Source organism: Haliotis cracherodii, unplaced genomic scaffold (assembly GCF_022045235.1).
Source record: "Haliotis cracherodii isolate W230 unplaced genomic scaffold, xgHalCrac1.p SCAF_9, whole genome shotgun sequence".
Lineage (NCBI taxonomy): Eukaryota > Metazoa > Mollusca > Gastropoda > Lepetellida > Haliotidae > Haliotis > Haliotis cracherodii.
In genome coordinates, this window is record NW_027266343.1 from 14,646,169 (window position 1) to 14,662,240 (window position 16,072).

General features: G+C 42.2%; 1 non-coding gene across 1 annotated transcript; it reads left to right on the top strand.

Moving 5' to 3' along the window:
- The first annotated feature begins 12,776 nt into the window (after positions 1 to 12,776).
- Positions 12,777 to 12,872, top strand: Trnak-uuu (transfer RNA lysine (anticodon UUU)). Its single transcript has 2 exons — positions 12,777 to 12,813; positions 12,837 to 12,872. It is a non-coding gene; the product is annotated as a tRNA-Lys (tRNA).
- Positions 12,873 to 16,072: the final 3,200 nt, after the last annotated feature.

The window sequence follows — 16,072 nt, forward strand, 5'->3', positions numbered from 1 at the left end:
TCGAGTTCAGGGTGGCCCCTGGTGTGGGTGCATGTTCTGGGTCGAGTTCAGGGTGGCCCCGGGTGTGGGTGCATGTTCATGGTCGAGTTCAGGGTGGTCCCTGGTGTGTGTGCATGTTCTGGGTCGAGTTCAGGGTGGCCCATAGTGTAAGGTGCATGTTCTGGGTCGAGTTCAGGGTGGCCCCTGGTATGGGTGCATGTTCTGGGTCGAGTTCAGCGTGGCCCCGGGTGTGGATACATGTTATGGGTCGAGTTCAGGGTGGCCCCTGGTGTGGGTTCATGTTCTGGGTCGAGTTCAGGGTGGCCCCGGGTGTGTGTGTGCATGTTCTGGGTCGAGTTCAGGGTGGCCCCTGGTGTGGGTGCATGTTCTGGGTCGCGTTCAGGGTGGCCCCTGGTGTGGGTGCATGTTCTGCGTCGAGTTCAGGGTGGCCTCGGGTGTGGGTGCATGTTCTGGGTCGAGTTCAGGGTGGCCCCTGGAGTGGGTGCATGTTCTGGGTCGAGTTCAGGGTGGCCCCTGATGTGGGTTCATGTTCTGGGTCGAGTTCAGGGTGGCCCCTGGTGTGGGTGCATGTTCTGGGTCGTTTTAAGGGTGGCTCCTGGTGTTGGGTGCAGACCTGAACAGGTTAAAGGAACGCATTGCCCTTGTACAGGCGAGTGGGTGCAAGAAAGAGGCATTAAAGGGCAAAAATAAAGTTTGCGGGGAATATATATATATACTACAAAAAAAATACGGAACTGATGAAATCATAGTGACAGTGTAATGATGATAAACGTCTGTAAAATTAAATTGAGGCATGTAGATCAATATCTGGTGTGTCCACGACACCTTGATGGCATACTGTTGATTAACCTGCGTATGGTCGCTCTTGGTATTTCCCGGCATTACGACTGAAGATCTACTCCAAGCTGGGCCACGTGGGCAGCTGCTGGGTCTCAATGCCCGAGAACATCCCAAAGATGCTTTTTTAGGGACATGCCACGCGACTGAGCTGGCCAGTTCAATGTCCGTATGCCTTCTCGTCGGAGATAATCGGTAACGACCTGGCCACGATGTGGTCTGGCATTGTCATGTTGTAGTATAGTTCAAAATATATGTCAATAATCATAGCGAATGTCAGGACGCATGTCGATGCTCTGTAAAATGTCCATTTACATTAATCAAATCAGTTCGTCTTTCATGTGTGATATCGCCCCACACCATGACACTACCGCACTCATTACGATCATTGTCAAGAATTGTTGCCCTGGTATACCGCTCGCCGCTACGTCGCCATCTGTGAATTAGGGTAAAACCTTCATTCGTCTGGAAACATAATGAAACGCCATTGGCGCAGAACCCATCTCTGGTGTTGACAAGTACACCCCAATCTTTGCTGATGATAAGCTATAAGGGTCACACCCTTCTCAGGACGTCTTGCTTTTAAGAGGGCTGCCGAGCCGTTTTTTAACTGTAGATGTTGAAATTTGTTTTCCTGGTTTGAACGCAATTGTCTATTGACAACAGAAGCAGATTTGCATTATTGCCTGGTGTAATCAATGCAATGAGATGGTCTTGTCTAGGTGTCGTTTTAAAGCCTGTCATGCCCGGGTCCCATTGCAACCCCACCCGTTTGACAGTACTTGTCTCATAGTCGACAATTACACAATCTGTTTAGCCAAACATTCGGGCGACCTTGGATATTGACTTCCCTCTCTCTAGGGGGCACGGGTGGCCCAGTCGTCTAAAACACCGCGATTCGCTGTGCAGAGTTGCGTCCCTTGGACACGCCAGAAACCTATGATTGTGGGTTCGAATCCCGGTTCGCCCCGATTATGTTTCTAGGTTTGTCAGCACCATACCCGTGGTTGTGGGTTTCACCGAAGTGGTAAACGTCTGAGACCTGCATCACTTCGGGCTTTACTCCCACATTAAGCTGACACGCCGTGATATAACTGGAATACTGTTAAAAGCGGCGTTAAACCCAACTCACCCACTCACTTCCTCTCTCCGCCGTACCCACAATTCACCATTTTGTCTGTTCATTGAGATACTGTTTCGCCCACATTTTAAGCGTGCGATAAGCTCAATTGCAGTAGTGATATTGTGAGTTCCCCTACAGGCGCACGCGCTTTGGCTTCTGTGTGCACGAGCATCACGTGCTGTTGATGCACGATGTGAAAGTTTATTCTGATTAGATGTTGCGTTCAGATGCAGCGCCACGGTATTGTAAACGTACACCTCAACGATTTCTACATTCAAAAATTTTTTGTTTTCTTATTTTTGTCGGTAGGATATATATAATAATTACTGGGAGAACGTCACCACCAAGACGCCAATCTACGTATTTCATAACAGTAAAACATTTTCGCACTTTCTTAATGTGAGGTGAGGTGAGGTGAGGTGAGGTGAGGTGAGGTGAAGTGAAATGGGGTTGAACGTCGCGTCCAAGATTATTGCACATATATAGCGACGTGCATGCACGTGTGTGTGTGTGTGTGTGTGTGGCTGCTTGTACTAGTTATAGATTTATAGTGCTAGCTCACTGAGATACCATTCCGCAGTTTAACATGAATACCCCACTCAGAAACAGTATACTGACTCCGAGCCGACCAGTCCTTGTTTTAGCCCCTTAATGCTGGGCGCCAGACAGGGTAACAACAAGTACCATCTTTAAACGTCTTTTGGTATGACGCGGCCGTGTATCGAACCCCGGACCTTCCGCTCTCCGGGCGGACGCTCTACCATTAGACCACGGAGGCGGTCCCTTTCATAATGTTAATGTTGTATAAGTAAATAACTGCCACTTATTAGACATGTTCAAATGGCTGACAACTACCCTTTCTTCTTTATTATTCTTGTGTTTAGGTCTTCTGGCGGCATGATTAAATCCATGTGATAGAAAAAGGTCGAATTTTCGAACTTATAGAAATATCATCTTAGCATCAGCACCTCGTTGACGTAAGAAAAGGTTTTTAGCATACGCATTAATTGCTATTATCTGCATATCGAAAGAAACGTAGCTTGGGTCAAATTCTCAAATTTTAGACAAACATGCTTCATGAAAATGAAAGAGGTAAAACTCCTTCCATAATAATACGAAATCTCTGCCAAAAGCAGAGTCTTTGGAACGATTCTGACTTATCATGAGCATGTGTTTATGAATCACTATCTAATAGTGATGATATTACGTGTTCGCGAAAAGGTGAGCATATCCTGCCCAACCAGTTGTATCCGTTATAAACACACGCAAGGAAGTAAAATGTTCACCTTAAACGAAAAAAAAGACATGGGAAAATTTGTTTCATAGTTAAAACAGGTAATTGCATCACTGGAGCGTCACATTTTGAAATGTCCTCCACGTGTCTAACATAAAACCTTTTAAAAGTCTTTTCTGTGGCCCTGATTGATATAACCCTGATTAAACAACTATTGAGCAAGAGTCGTTATAGGGAATTGCATCGGACCTAATTTTTTGTTACCGATGCGTCAAATTTGGAAACGTCCTCCACATGTCTACCATGAAACCTTTTGAAAGCTTTACTGAGGTCTTGAATGTTGTAACCTTGATCAAACAACTTCTGAGCAAGAGTCGTACGCCGCTCTTTGAAATCTTTATAGTAGGGCTTGGACGTGTAACTCGGGAACCCGGGTCGGGTGGGTACTGAGTAGGACCCGGGTACCCACAGGAATACCCGGACCCGTTGTTAGTCACGTGATATATTGTCTAATGACTAAAATTATCTGGAACTCCATGGTTACACTACAAGTAATTAATGTTCGCTTTTCTTTCTGACTATGCACCCATTCATTCTGATTTGTCAAATGGATGCATAAAGATATATCTTAAGTCATCTTCAGTGTATGCATGACCAGATTGTTTAATACATGTATCTAAATACGTTTTGCCAGGGCTATGCTAAAAAAGTTCCCAATCGGACATTTTGAGACATCTCTTAGACCTACAGTGGATACCCGGGTAGGGTTGGGTAATAGGGGGATTGGTACTCGGGTAGTAAATATGGACTCGACCCAGCCCTATTTTATAGAAAGAGCCTGCTCGACTGTACCTCAAAAGTTGTGAAATGTAGACACTAAAGGCTGGGGCTGCTGGAATATTGCTCAGCATAAAGGGAAGTTGACTATTGGAAAGATGAAGTAATCCTTTTGATAATTATGAAACAAATGAGGCGGTTTCACTGACATCATCAGCCCTGTGCAGCCAACCCATGCTTGCCGTGGAAGGTGACTATGCTTGTCGTAAGGCGACTAACGTGATCGGGTGGTCAGGCTCGCTGATTGGGTTGATGCATGTCATCGTATCCCAGTTGCGTGGATCGATGCTCATGATGTCAATCACTGAAATGTCTTGTCCAGACTCGAATATTTAAAGACCGCCGTCATTTAGCTAGAATATTACTGAATGTGGCGTTAAACCACAAACAAAAACATACGTGTATTTCTATCACATGTGGGTCAGTAGAAGGGAGTTGGCTGTTTGACCCTTATTGAACACATCAGATCATTGATATACGTGAAGCTTAAGCTGGCCAAATTCCCTTGTTTTGAGAAGACATTCTGTCTGGTATGCACAAAGAAACAGATCAGCAAGGAGGGGGCACATTTAGTGCCCATGGGGATGCTAACTTCTTACCTAATTAGCCTATTCACAGATTTCACATATATGTTACCGACGAGTGATTGAGTGAGTGAGTTGGGTTTAACGCCGCTTTTAACAGTGTTCTAGTTATATCACGGCGTGTCAGCTTAATGTGGGAGGAAAGCTCGAAGTGATGCAGGTCTCAGACGTTTCCCACTTCGGTGAAACTCACGAGCACGGATATGGAGCTGACAAACCTCGAAACATACACGGGGCGAACCGGGATTCGAACCGATGAGGAAGTCCAGCGTTTCACATATTGTTTTCTCAGTTAATTGCAGATGGCATTTGCTTTCATTCTTGACACATTTACTGAATCTTTGAAGATGTAACTTCATCTATGGTCACCTGTTATAAGGGAGAAGTGTTTGCTTGTCTATTCAACTGTGACTAAATATTGCACATTTACCGAAATCCCTTCAATATGATTTACCTTCCAATACAAACAGCCGACGTACGAAACAGTTCTTAGTGATTGATAACCGAGGAGAAACGTGAATCAAGACAATACCCTGGACTGAATGTTTTACCGAGGTCCAGCTGCTGCCAATGTTCTTCTTTCGGGGTCCATACATCGAGCGAGCTGGTATATGCGGTCCAGTTGTTAAAGGGGGACTACACTTGGGGACATTAGCAGGCCCAACAAGTTTGATTCAACTTGGTCTCACCTCCTTGTCTGCTTACTAAATATTTATGATATATTAAAGTCAAGCAGTGAATGATCGCCTCGATTAGCCAGAAGCAGTGAGTGAGTGAGTTTGGTTTTACGCCGTTTTAGCAATATTCCAGCAATATCACGGCGGGGGACACCAGAAATGGGCTTCACACATTGTACCCATGTCGGGAATCGACATAAAGACGGAGTTTCACATATAGTGAGTGAGTGAGGTTTTACGCCGCTTTTAGCAATATTGCAGCAATATCACGGCGGGGGACACCAGAAATGGGCTTCACACATTGTAACCATGTCGGGAATCGAACCCGGGTCTTCGGCGGGACGAGCGAACGCTTTAACCACTAGGCTACCTGACCGCCCCTAGCCAGAAACAATGTCTGAGTATCGCGCATGACACATTTGCACCATCTGTTGCCCCTTATATGTGAAACTGGGCGGTCAGGTAGCCTAGTGGTTAAAGCGTTCGCTCGTCCCGCCGAAGACCCGGGTTCGATTCCCGACATGGTTACAATGTGTGAAGCCCATTTCTGGTGTCCCCCGCCGTGATATTGCTGCAATATTGCTAAAAGCGGCGTAAAACCTCACTCACTCACTATATGTGAAACTCCGTCTTTATGTCGATCACTGGGAAACAAAATTAAAGGCACACTACGTTGTAGTCATGTTTCGTTGATCCGGACATTTGTCATGCCGGACATTTATATTTATAACACTACGGTCCAGATAATCAAAGTTTCACTCTATGTGTAGATTTTGAATGTATTCCATATCATTTTGACTAAAATATGTTTAAATCAATAGTATTTATTAAGCTTATATCCACCAAGAGGCGAGGTGAGGAAGATCAAACGTCTTCAAAAGGAACGTCAACCTTTAATCTTCAGTCACTTAGTATAAGCCATAAATCTTTGCAAACATTTTCATTTCGACTTTAGCTTTCAAAAATGACGCCGAACATATCGAATGTAGGTAAGATCCCGTATGCATACCAAGACTAAAGTTCCTGTTAAAGCTGGTATGCTGCAATTAACCTTTGACCCGTTATAGAGATATTTACATTATCTCGATACAACAAAGATATTGAGGTTTGTAAATTAAATGGCCATGCAAAAATCGAATTTTCTTGAGATAAATTATGTTTTGATTGTAAAGATATAAGATGATAGATTGAAGTAATAAAGGGGTACACCCGGTACGTCCTGCCTATGATTTATCAACACAGGTCTGTTACAGAGATGTCGATAAAGAGCAGAACCACCTGCACCGTGTTTGGCGTAGCGTCCGCGTCAGAAAACCAGGTGCTGACAATACGCAGCTTGCAAGAGTGAGTGAGTGAGTGAGTTAGGTTTAACGCCGCTTTTAACAGTATTCCAGTTATATCGCGGCGTGTCGGCTTAATGTGGGAGGAAAGCCCGAAGTGATGCAGGTCTCAGACGTTTACCACTTCGGTGAAACCCACGAGCACGGGTATGGTGCTGACAAACCTAGAAACATAATCGGGGCGAACCGGGATTCGAACCCACAATCATAGGTTTCTGGCGTCCCCAAGGGACGCAACTCTGCACAGCGAATCGCGGCGCTTTAGGCGACTGGGCCAGCCGAGCCCCCTCCGCGTCAGAAAACCAGGTGCTGACAATACGCAGCTTGCAAGAACACGAACATACAATACGTACACGTAAGAAGCACGTATCTAAGATTTGGAAAAGGGGCGGCTGGATAGCCTGGTGGTTAAAGCGTTTACTCGTCACGCCGAACACCCGGTTCTATTCCTCTCACGCGTGATGCCCAATATTGTTATATCGCTGGAATATCGCTAAATTCGGAGTAAAATCTAACTCACTCACTCTTTACGGCGGTTCAAAAGAATACATGTAAATATATCATTATCATTGGAAAATCAAAGCAGATAAATATGAATGGTACATTTCTTGTATTGTTCTTTGTCTGAGATTCTTGACGGTTACCATTTATTTAGAATCATTTCTTAATGCGCTGTATCATGGCGAGAGAGAGAGAGAGAGAGAGAGAGAGAGAGAGAGAGAGAGAGAGAGGGGAGATAGGGGGGGGGGGGGGGAGGGGGTGTGTGTCTTCGTTCAGTTTGGAGGACAGTCCAATCTCATTAAAATCATATCTTAGTTCTCGAACTTAGATCTGATTTTAATGAGATTGGAGGACAGTCACGACAACCTCTAAGCTACATGGATTTATAAGATCGAAATGTAAAAACCTCACAAACTCAAAACTTTCAAACTTTTCACAGATCATAGACCTCATCAAACGAACTATGAATCTTGATTTATTTCACTTGCTGATGTCCCTTTTGGGTGTCCCTTTACACATATTATACAATACAAACCGTGTACAGGATAGTGTTATTAATCACTGGATTGTCTGGTTCAGACTCGATTATTTACAGACCGCCGTCATATAGCTGGAATATTGCTGAGTGCGGCGTAAAACAACAAACCAACCAACCACAAGATAACTGTATAGTGGGAACACTTCCGTGGTCCCTTGATGGTATATGTAGCCACACCTACAAACATACACATTGATACAGGATTGACCGCGAGAAACAGTTCTTTATCTGCTAAGCTGTCGATGCGATAGGAGAAATCATCAAGAGGACTAATTTAAATGGCACAGACTCGGGTCTGCCAACGTTTACACGTACAAAGGAGATTGAATGGCTCTGTTGATCTGCGTGTTGATAGACAGCATCGACATGTGACAGTATAGGTCTTGGTTGCGTTTGTTGGAGGATTTATAACCTACTTATTTTTGCCACTTGTCGATTTCAGTCCGAATGAAATTGACATATGCGTCATTGTTGTGGAGTGAAGTAGATGAACTAGACGTGGTTTGAACCTCTTTTCGAGTTATGAAAGTGATACTGCCACTTATTTCTATAGGTAAGTGGGAGATGTGGGTTTATTAACGATTTGAAAATATCTTACTTATGTGGCATGCATCTATATATTTTTATATTACGCTTAATTATGGTATATTTTATAACTTTTAACAATTGTTTTTAAAGTTGTTACTTCAATTGTATATGATAAATAGAATTTGTTTATATTGATTAAGTGGACATTTCCATAATTGTGACATCATGCCACCACAACATTGGTAGAAGTTAATGATTTCAAACTATTTTCATAAATATGAATATATGTTTGTATTTACATACATAATCATACATGAGTGTTTTACTTTGAATGTCCGTTTTTTGATGAGTTTCTGTGAAACTGCGGGATAATGTAACAAAATTATGTTTTGATTATGTATCTTTATATAATTGGTAAATTGTTTTTACCATGGAAATATTAGGGCCTTGAACGCCCAAACAAATAAACATTGGATAATTTTCACCTTCAATTAATTTGCAAATATACACATGGAAAAGAGGTAAGCACCACTTTGTTCATATTTCCATACAATTAAAAAATATATATGACGTACCCTGTATTAATTCTTTTACGATAAATATTGTTTTTGTTTATAAGTAATATTCTTACTTTGAAATGCAGAAGACGGAACTTTAATGATTTTTCTGGTCCCTTGCATCCTCTCATTCTTTTCATCATATGATGTGATGTAGTACTCGAGAATCGCGACACACATACCTTCACAGGGAGTTAGCGCTGTCCATGCCAAACCGAAAATGAATGCAAGTGCCATTTTCTCGATTGACAGTAAAAAGATGTGACTACACCCGAGCATAGGAAGCTTTTAATTAATATTTTGAACCAGATCTAACATATAGAATTCACCGAACCATATTGTATATTAATACTATAACGATAATGGTTCGGAAAGGCATATTGGGTTCAAAAATGATAAATTTCACTGTCACAACACTTCTTTAACATGACTTTAAAATCTCGTAAACCACATTCAAAACCAACTTTATACCGAGCATGTTCGCCTTGTGCATTAATCACGGCTGAACACGATGACGTTAAACGTCGGATGACGTTGTGGGTCCTCCGCTGCCTTTCCTCAAGGAGACATTGCTCAGTTCTTGACGGTTGACTGGAGCCGCTGGTCATCTTGTGATCTGTCGGTCAAGGTGATCCCATAAATGTTTGATTGGTTCATATCAGGAGAACACCCCGGTCAGGCCAATTCAGAAAGTTCTGTGTGAGCCTTGCCGTATGCGGTCTCGCATTGTCTTGCTGGAAGACAATGCCACGTGGCTGTCGCTGAATGAATGGTTGGACAACGGGGTCTCAGAACTTCATCCCTATATCTCTGAGTATTCAGGTTTCCATGAATAATAACAAGCCTCGTTTTGACATCACCGCAGATACTTCCCAAGACCATGACGTTACCGCCTCCAAAAGGTTGAACTTGTTGAACACAATTTGGCGCAAAACGTTCACCTACGTTCTGTATCCTCGCTGCCGACCATCATTTCTGTACAAGCAATATCTACTCTTATCGGAGAACATGACCGTCCTCAGTCTCGCACTTGCAAGCTTAAAACTCGCCTCGCCCATGTGAACCTGTTCGTCGGTGTTGACGTGTTAACGTCACTCCGCGGTAGCGTCGACGTGCTCTGATACTACATTCTCTTCATCTCCTATACACTGTCTGTCGACTGACCCTGTGTCCCAGTGCTGTCGCTGTCGCTGCCGTCTCCGCTCTTACGCCTGTCTGATATCTGTCCTGTCTGTTGTAACTTTGCATCGATCTGGTAGTGGTGACACGGCTGCATCCAAACGTTTTTGAAAAGGCGGCGTTCGTGGCTCTTGTTGCGCCATACCAACGGCCCTCTCCCTCTCTATAGCGGTTAAATGTGGTACATCTTCTTGGTGCTTTTGGTTGATGTGTTCTGAACGTTTTATACAGTGCTTTTGCACGTGCATTTCGTTCTAAGTTGACCTAAGTCGTTTTGGCAAAGTGCACGATTTTCACAAAAAATATCAATTCTGTTCTTTTTATTTCACAGAAAACATTTGGTTGTCTTCGTGCAACATATTTAAGTCTTAATTTATATTGATTTTTTTAAAGTTAATAAAATAGTGGAAAACTTTAAAGTTGGTATACCTTCTTTTGGACATTAGTTTCTACAGTTTGGTGATATTCTACTCTGGGCCACGGAGTCTCCAATCCAAGGCTTAACGGTAAATGCTCATCTTGATAAATGATCACGTTTGAAGGATTTGCACCTTATACATGAATTTCTATGACAGAGAGCTCTTATTGAGAATATTATTTTGATCTATAAATAACAACTAATGATAAATGTTTTATTACATTTCCAGTGATAGCATGGTAGAAATTGTTTTCCTAACACAGTGGATCGTGGATATACGAGTAAGACGTGAAGTGAATATTTCTTGAATCTTGAGTGAGTGAGTGAGTATGGTTTTACGCCGCTTTTAGCAATATTCCAGCAATATTACGGCGGGGGACAACAGAAATGGGCTTCACACAATGTACCCGTGTCGGGAATCGAACCCGGGTCTTCGGCGTGACGAGCGAACGCTTTAACCACTAGGCTACCCGACCACCTCTCTTGAATATTGAGTCGGGCACGGACTGTCAGTCAGTGGCAGAAAATAAACTGTGAATGGGAATTCTATCCTGACTAAAGCTTTTCAGTCCTGATGGCGGAGTTTGTATTCGTGGTCGACGGCTTGAGCGAGCGGCACGTGACTGTATCCTTGAGGTTGTACCATTCGGTGATGGCGTCATGGGTTGGGGTGGTATCTGTGGACAGCAGAAAACGGATCTGGTAGTTTTCAACGCCAATACCACGACACAACGCTATTTGTCGAGGTAATGCTCCCAGTTGTTCTCCTATGTTTGCAACAAAACCCTTGGACCATATTCCAGCAGGGTCGGTCGGGTAGCCTAGTGGTTAAAGCGTTCGCTCGTCACGCCGAAGACCCGGGTTCGATTCCCGACATAGGGTACATTGTGTGAAGCCCATTTCTGTTGTCCCCCGCCGTGATATTGCTGGAATATTGCTAAAACGGCGTAAAACCATACGCACACACTCACTCATATTCCAGCAAGACAACGCCCGACCTCACACAGCGCGAATCACCAAGACCTTTCTCAATGCCAACAATGCGAAAGTTTTGCCATGGTCAGCCCGATACCCTGGCATGTCGCCAATTCAATATATGTGGGATCATTGGGACGTAAAAATAGAGCCTGACAGGTTCCTATGATGACTTATTGCAAAAGCTAGCAGATAAAAAGCGACAAAACCCTTTCCACATTCATATGTGAGGTGGGTGAGGTGAAATGGGGTTTAACGTCGCGTCTAAGATTATTGCACATATATAGCGACGTGCATGCACGTGCGTGTGTGTGTGGCTGCTTGTTCTAGTCCGGACTGATGCCGATTTATAGTGCTAGCTCACTGAGATACCATGCCGCAGTTTAACATGAATACCCCACTCAGACACAGTATACTTACTCCGAGCCGACCAGTCCTTGTTTTAGCCCCTTAATGCCGAGCGCCAGACAGGGTAACAACAAGTACCATCTTTTAACGTCTTTTGGTATGACGCGGCCGGGGAACGAACTCCGCACCTTCCGCTCTCCGGGCGGACGCTCTACCACTAGACCACGGAGGCGGTCTTTCCACATTCATAAGAAATATCTGCCAAACACAGAGTCGATTGTGCGTTTCTGACAATATCACGAGTATGTGGTTATGAATCACTATTTAATAGTGATGATACCAGGTGTTCGCGAAAAGATGAGCGTATCCTGTCCAATCGGTTGAATCCGTCACAAACACATGCAAAGGCAAAGTCAATATAGTTCAAGTATTTTTGAGCAAACAACTTTTGAGCAAGAGGTGTATGACATTTTGAAATCTTGTTAGAAAGAGCAACCTCGGTAGTACCTCAAAAGTTGTGAAATGTAGACACCAAAGGCTGGAGCTGCTGGAATATCGCACGACGTGAAGGGAAAGTTGACTATTGGAAAGTTGAAGTCATCCCTTTTGCCCTCCTGTCTTGCAGAGAGTGTTTTGCCACTCTGAATCTTTATGCATAGATCTAAATATGGAACAGATGAAGCGTATCTCCTGTATTTCTAGTTCAAGTGGGTAAATCAGCGGAAGGGAAGCTTAAGTTAAACTTCTTGGCCAAATTACCTAGTTTTGACTTTGCCAATCCGAGCATAAAGAAACATCCTCTTTTTATTTCACAATCATTATTCTACATAATATATTTCGGTTTCACATTTCAAAAACAAAGTATCTTAACCAATCTATTCCATACAATATGATGGCATCTGTACACCCGAAGAACAGAATGGGAAGAGAATATATTTTCGTGTATGAGAAATAATTCATTGAATGATGAAATATCTTGCATTGTATGTAACTCCTGAGTGGTGTACGACAAAAGGCATTTGAAGAAGCAGAAATGTTAACAAACATTTGTGTTTGCTTGTCTGTCAGCTGAACAGAAACATCTGGCTAGGTGACCGAGAGCCCGGATAGCTCAGTCGGTAGAGCATCAGACTTTTAAGCGGTCTGTCACAATCAGAGTGATCTGAGGGTCCAGGGTTCGAGTACTTGTTCGGGCGGTCCTCTTTTTATTTCACAATCATTATTCTTCATAATATATTCAGGTTTCACATTTCAAAAACAAAGTATTTTAACCAATGTATTCCATACAATATGATAGCGTCTGTCCGCAAGAAGAGGAGCACAACTGGTGTCCCTGAGGATGCCTACTTCTTGCCCAAATTTCACATGAGATGATATCAATGAGGAAGTCCAGCATTTCAAAATATTGTTTTCTCAGTAAACTTCAGATGGCATTTGCTTTTTTTCACAAATGACATGAACCTCTGAAGATAGATATGTAACTGTATCTATTGTCACCACGTTTTGTAACAAAAGCCCTATGGGTCAATGATGAAGATTGTCCTTAAGTTTGCCATATATGATAGTGGTGTACAAAATTGAAAAATCAAATGTTTTGACAAAATTGAACCTAGTACATTTCTGAGATTGTGAAACGTGAAGCAAAAACTTTGAGTTTTTGAGAATCCACATGGTCTTGCACGTGTCTCAAATACTTTCTGTGAATATATAGAACTTTCTTCCTTGGTTGTATTAAGAATGATGGTTAACCTTTGGGACAGGGATTTGGTGGTACATTTGCTGGACCCAGCAATATAGCTCTCTGTGTGTGTATTTTTATTGAGCTTTGGAATCCTTTTACACAAGTGGAATGGATATGTCTTCAGGTTTTAGAGTCAAGTCAAAAGTTTATAGTACTGATGCATGGTTTTGGCAGATTTCTTCCTCAGCTAACATTTTGGCCTTGTATGTGGAGATATTTGATATGTCACTGAAACCAAGTTCTTTGATGAAACAGTTGAGGTACAGATGCTTACATAATAAAAACATTATAATGGTCATGTTGTTTGAGGCCTTGTCAGTGGGAACAACTACAAACATTTCATGTAGGTCTGTATATATAAGAAATGTTTTTAACATACTATTTGTTCAAGAAAATACTTGACGTCTAAAAAGAGCTTGACAAAATGTACCGTTTTGCTCTGAACGCATGCGCAGTTGTAACATATAACTGTACACGTGACCAAATGGCGATCTCCCATTGGACAATAACTGCTAGAGTCTATAATAAAAGTGTGTCGACGACGGAAACACGCTTCCTGCTGAAAATGTCAGTGTGTGATGATTACGGAATGTGTAATGCGTGTAGCATTAAGGGTTGGCCATACCTTACAACCAGCTTCAGTGATTTATTATACACGCCATTCCCAATAAGTACGACATCAGATGGAATCACTATGATAGCCTAATAAATACGATAGTCAATGCATAGTATTGAATAGTTTATCAGTGCTAGCCTCGGTGTCTTGATTTATTACCTGAACAAGCCATGCATCATTTATAAAGGTTGTAGTCATATCTGGAGAATGGTCCTTTTAAGAAGCAATTACAGTTTCAATTGGAAGTTGTTTACTTGCACCGACATAACGTAAGGCGACTTATATTTGATGTATAAAGATTAACGATTATGGTCAAATATGATAAACAACTTATTTACCGTACGAGGATGAAATATAAACCAACTAACCGTGGACGTTAAAAATCCCCCGATGCAATATCTTGAAACAGTATGATCATATGACTTGACATGGCATGGCAGGCGCACTGGAATGCGGCGTCAGGCAATAAATACTTTCGTCTTTGTGCAAATTGTATGAATGGCGGATGCTACTGGTAGGGCAGGACATGCTTACCCTTTTCGCGAATACCTGATGTCATCATTAATTTTCAGTGGTTCAATAATATACCTTTTATAGCTATATGGAATCTGTTCCGGCGGATAATCTAGACTGGTTATTCTCTCGCCTTGACAATTTATTCATACCGATTAAAATAGTAGTGCCACAAGTTTTTATGTGCTGTAAATATTTCCGATTCAACCTGTAAATATAGCGACAAAACCCTTTCCATATCCAATAGAAATCTCTGCATAAAACAGAGTCATGTCAATTGTTCACCTGAAAAAACCCCACGCGAATGTGGTTCAAGTCAAACTAAGGAATTGTATCGGACAATTCAAATTTGGAAATGTCCTCCACATGTCTACATAATACTGTAAGTCACTTTTAATGGAGAGCAGTGATTATCCAGTGTTCGATTACGATGCGAAGGGCGAGTTGTTGCGTACCAGGATTCGCTGATCGTGGGTTCGAATCCCAGGTTCACCATCCTTGGTGTCACCATCCTCCTACGTTTAGCTGACACGCTGTACAATATATGAAATAGTGTTGAACCACTCACCCACCCACTCACACTTTACTGATAAGATACGACAACAACACGATATCAGGACTTAGTTCAAGTGGAGGTGAGGTCATTCGGTGTGAACTGTGCCCCGGCACACCAGAGGTACTTCAAATACACAAACATTCAGTTGTGTTTGGAAATGAATGTTTCTGTATTTTGAAGTGTCCCAGGTTAATCACAGAGCCAGCTAACTTCCATCTAATTTCTTCTCTTGTGGTGAAGTCACGTTTAAACCCTCATGTAAGATTAAAATAATGTTATTTTGTAATTGATTTCATGAAATAAATAAAATAAATCTGATATCTGATATCACTGTGTTCAAAGTTGAAGGTTGTCAAGAATTATTAGAGAGACTCGTAAATTATTCAGCAGACTGATTGTGGTGTTTGTGACAGGCGTGGTGTTTGACTCTTTGACTGTTCAAAGCCTTGATAGCAATATTGTGACTGACCTTTACACAATAAAACAAGATTACTTCCGATGTTTTGACAAGGGTTAACATTCAAAGCATCAGCAATGCTTTGAAAAAAGTATTAATATGTTAGACATGTGGAGGACATGCAATTCCTTATTTATATATGTTCCAGTGTTTTTAGGGGAACATTTGACTTGCCTTTGCATGTGTTTGTAGCGGGTGGCACCTGGCAGGATACACTCACCTTTTCGCGAATACCCATTATCATAACTATTTGATTCAGAAGCTGATGTTCAAGATGTTGTAGGAATCGTACAATGGACATTAGAAGAGAATATTGTTAAAAGCGGCGTTAAACCATACTCACTCACTCACTCACTCACCATAAATGTTAGGGGTCATGATTATTTTTTGGGATAGTTTTATGAAACTGTGTGCTTGACCATCCCCTAAAATATTCATGTTTATGTCAGTGTGTTGTCATGCAATCAATGCATTGCATGGTAACCTAGTTTAATATAAAAAAAACGATGCATG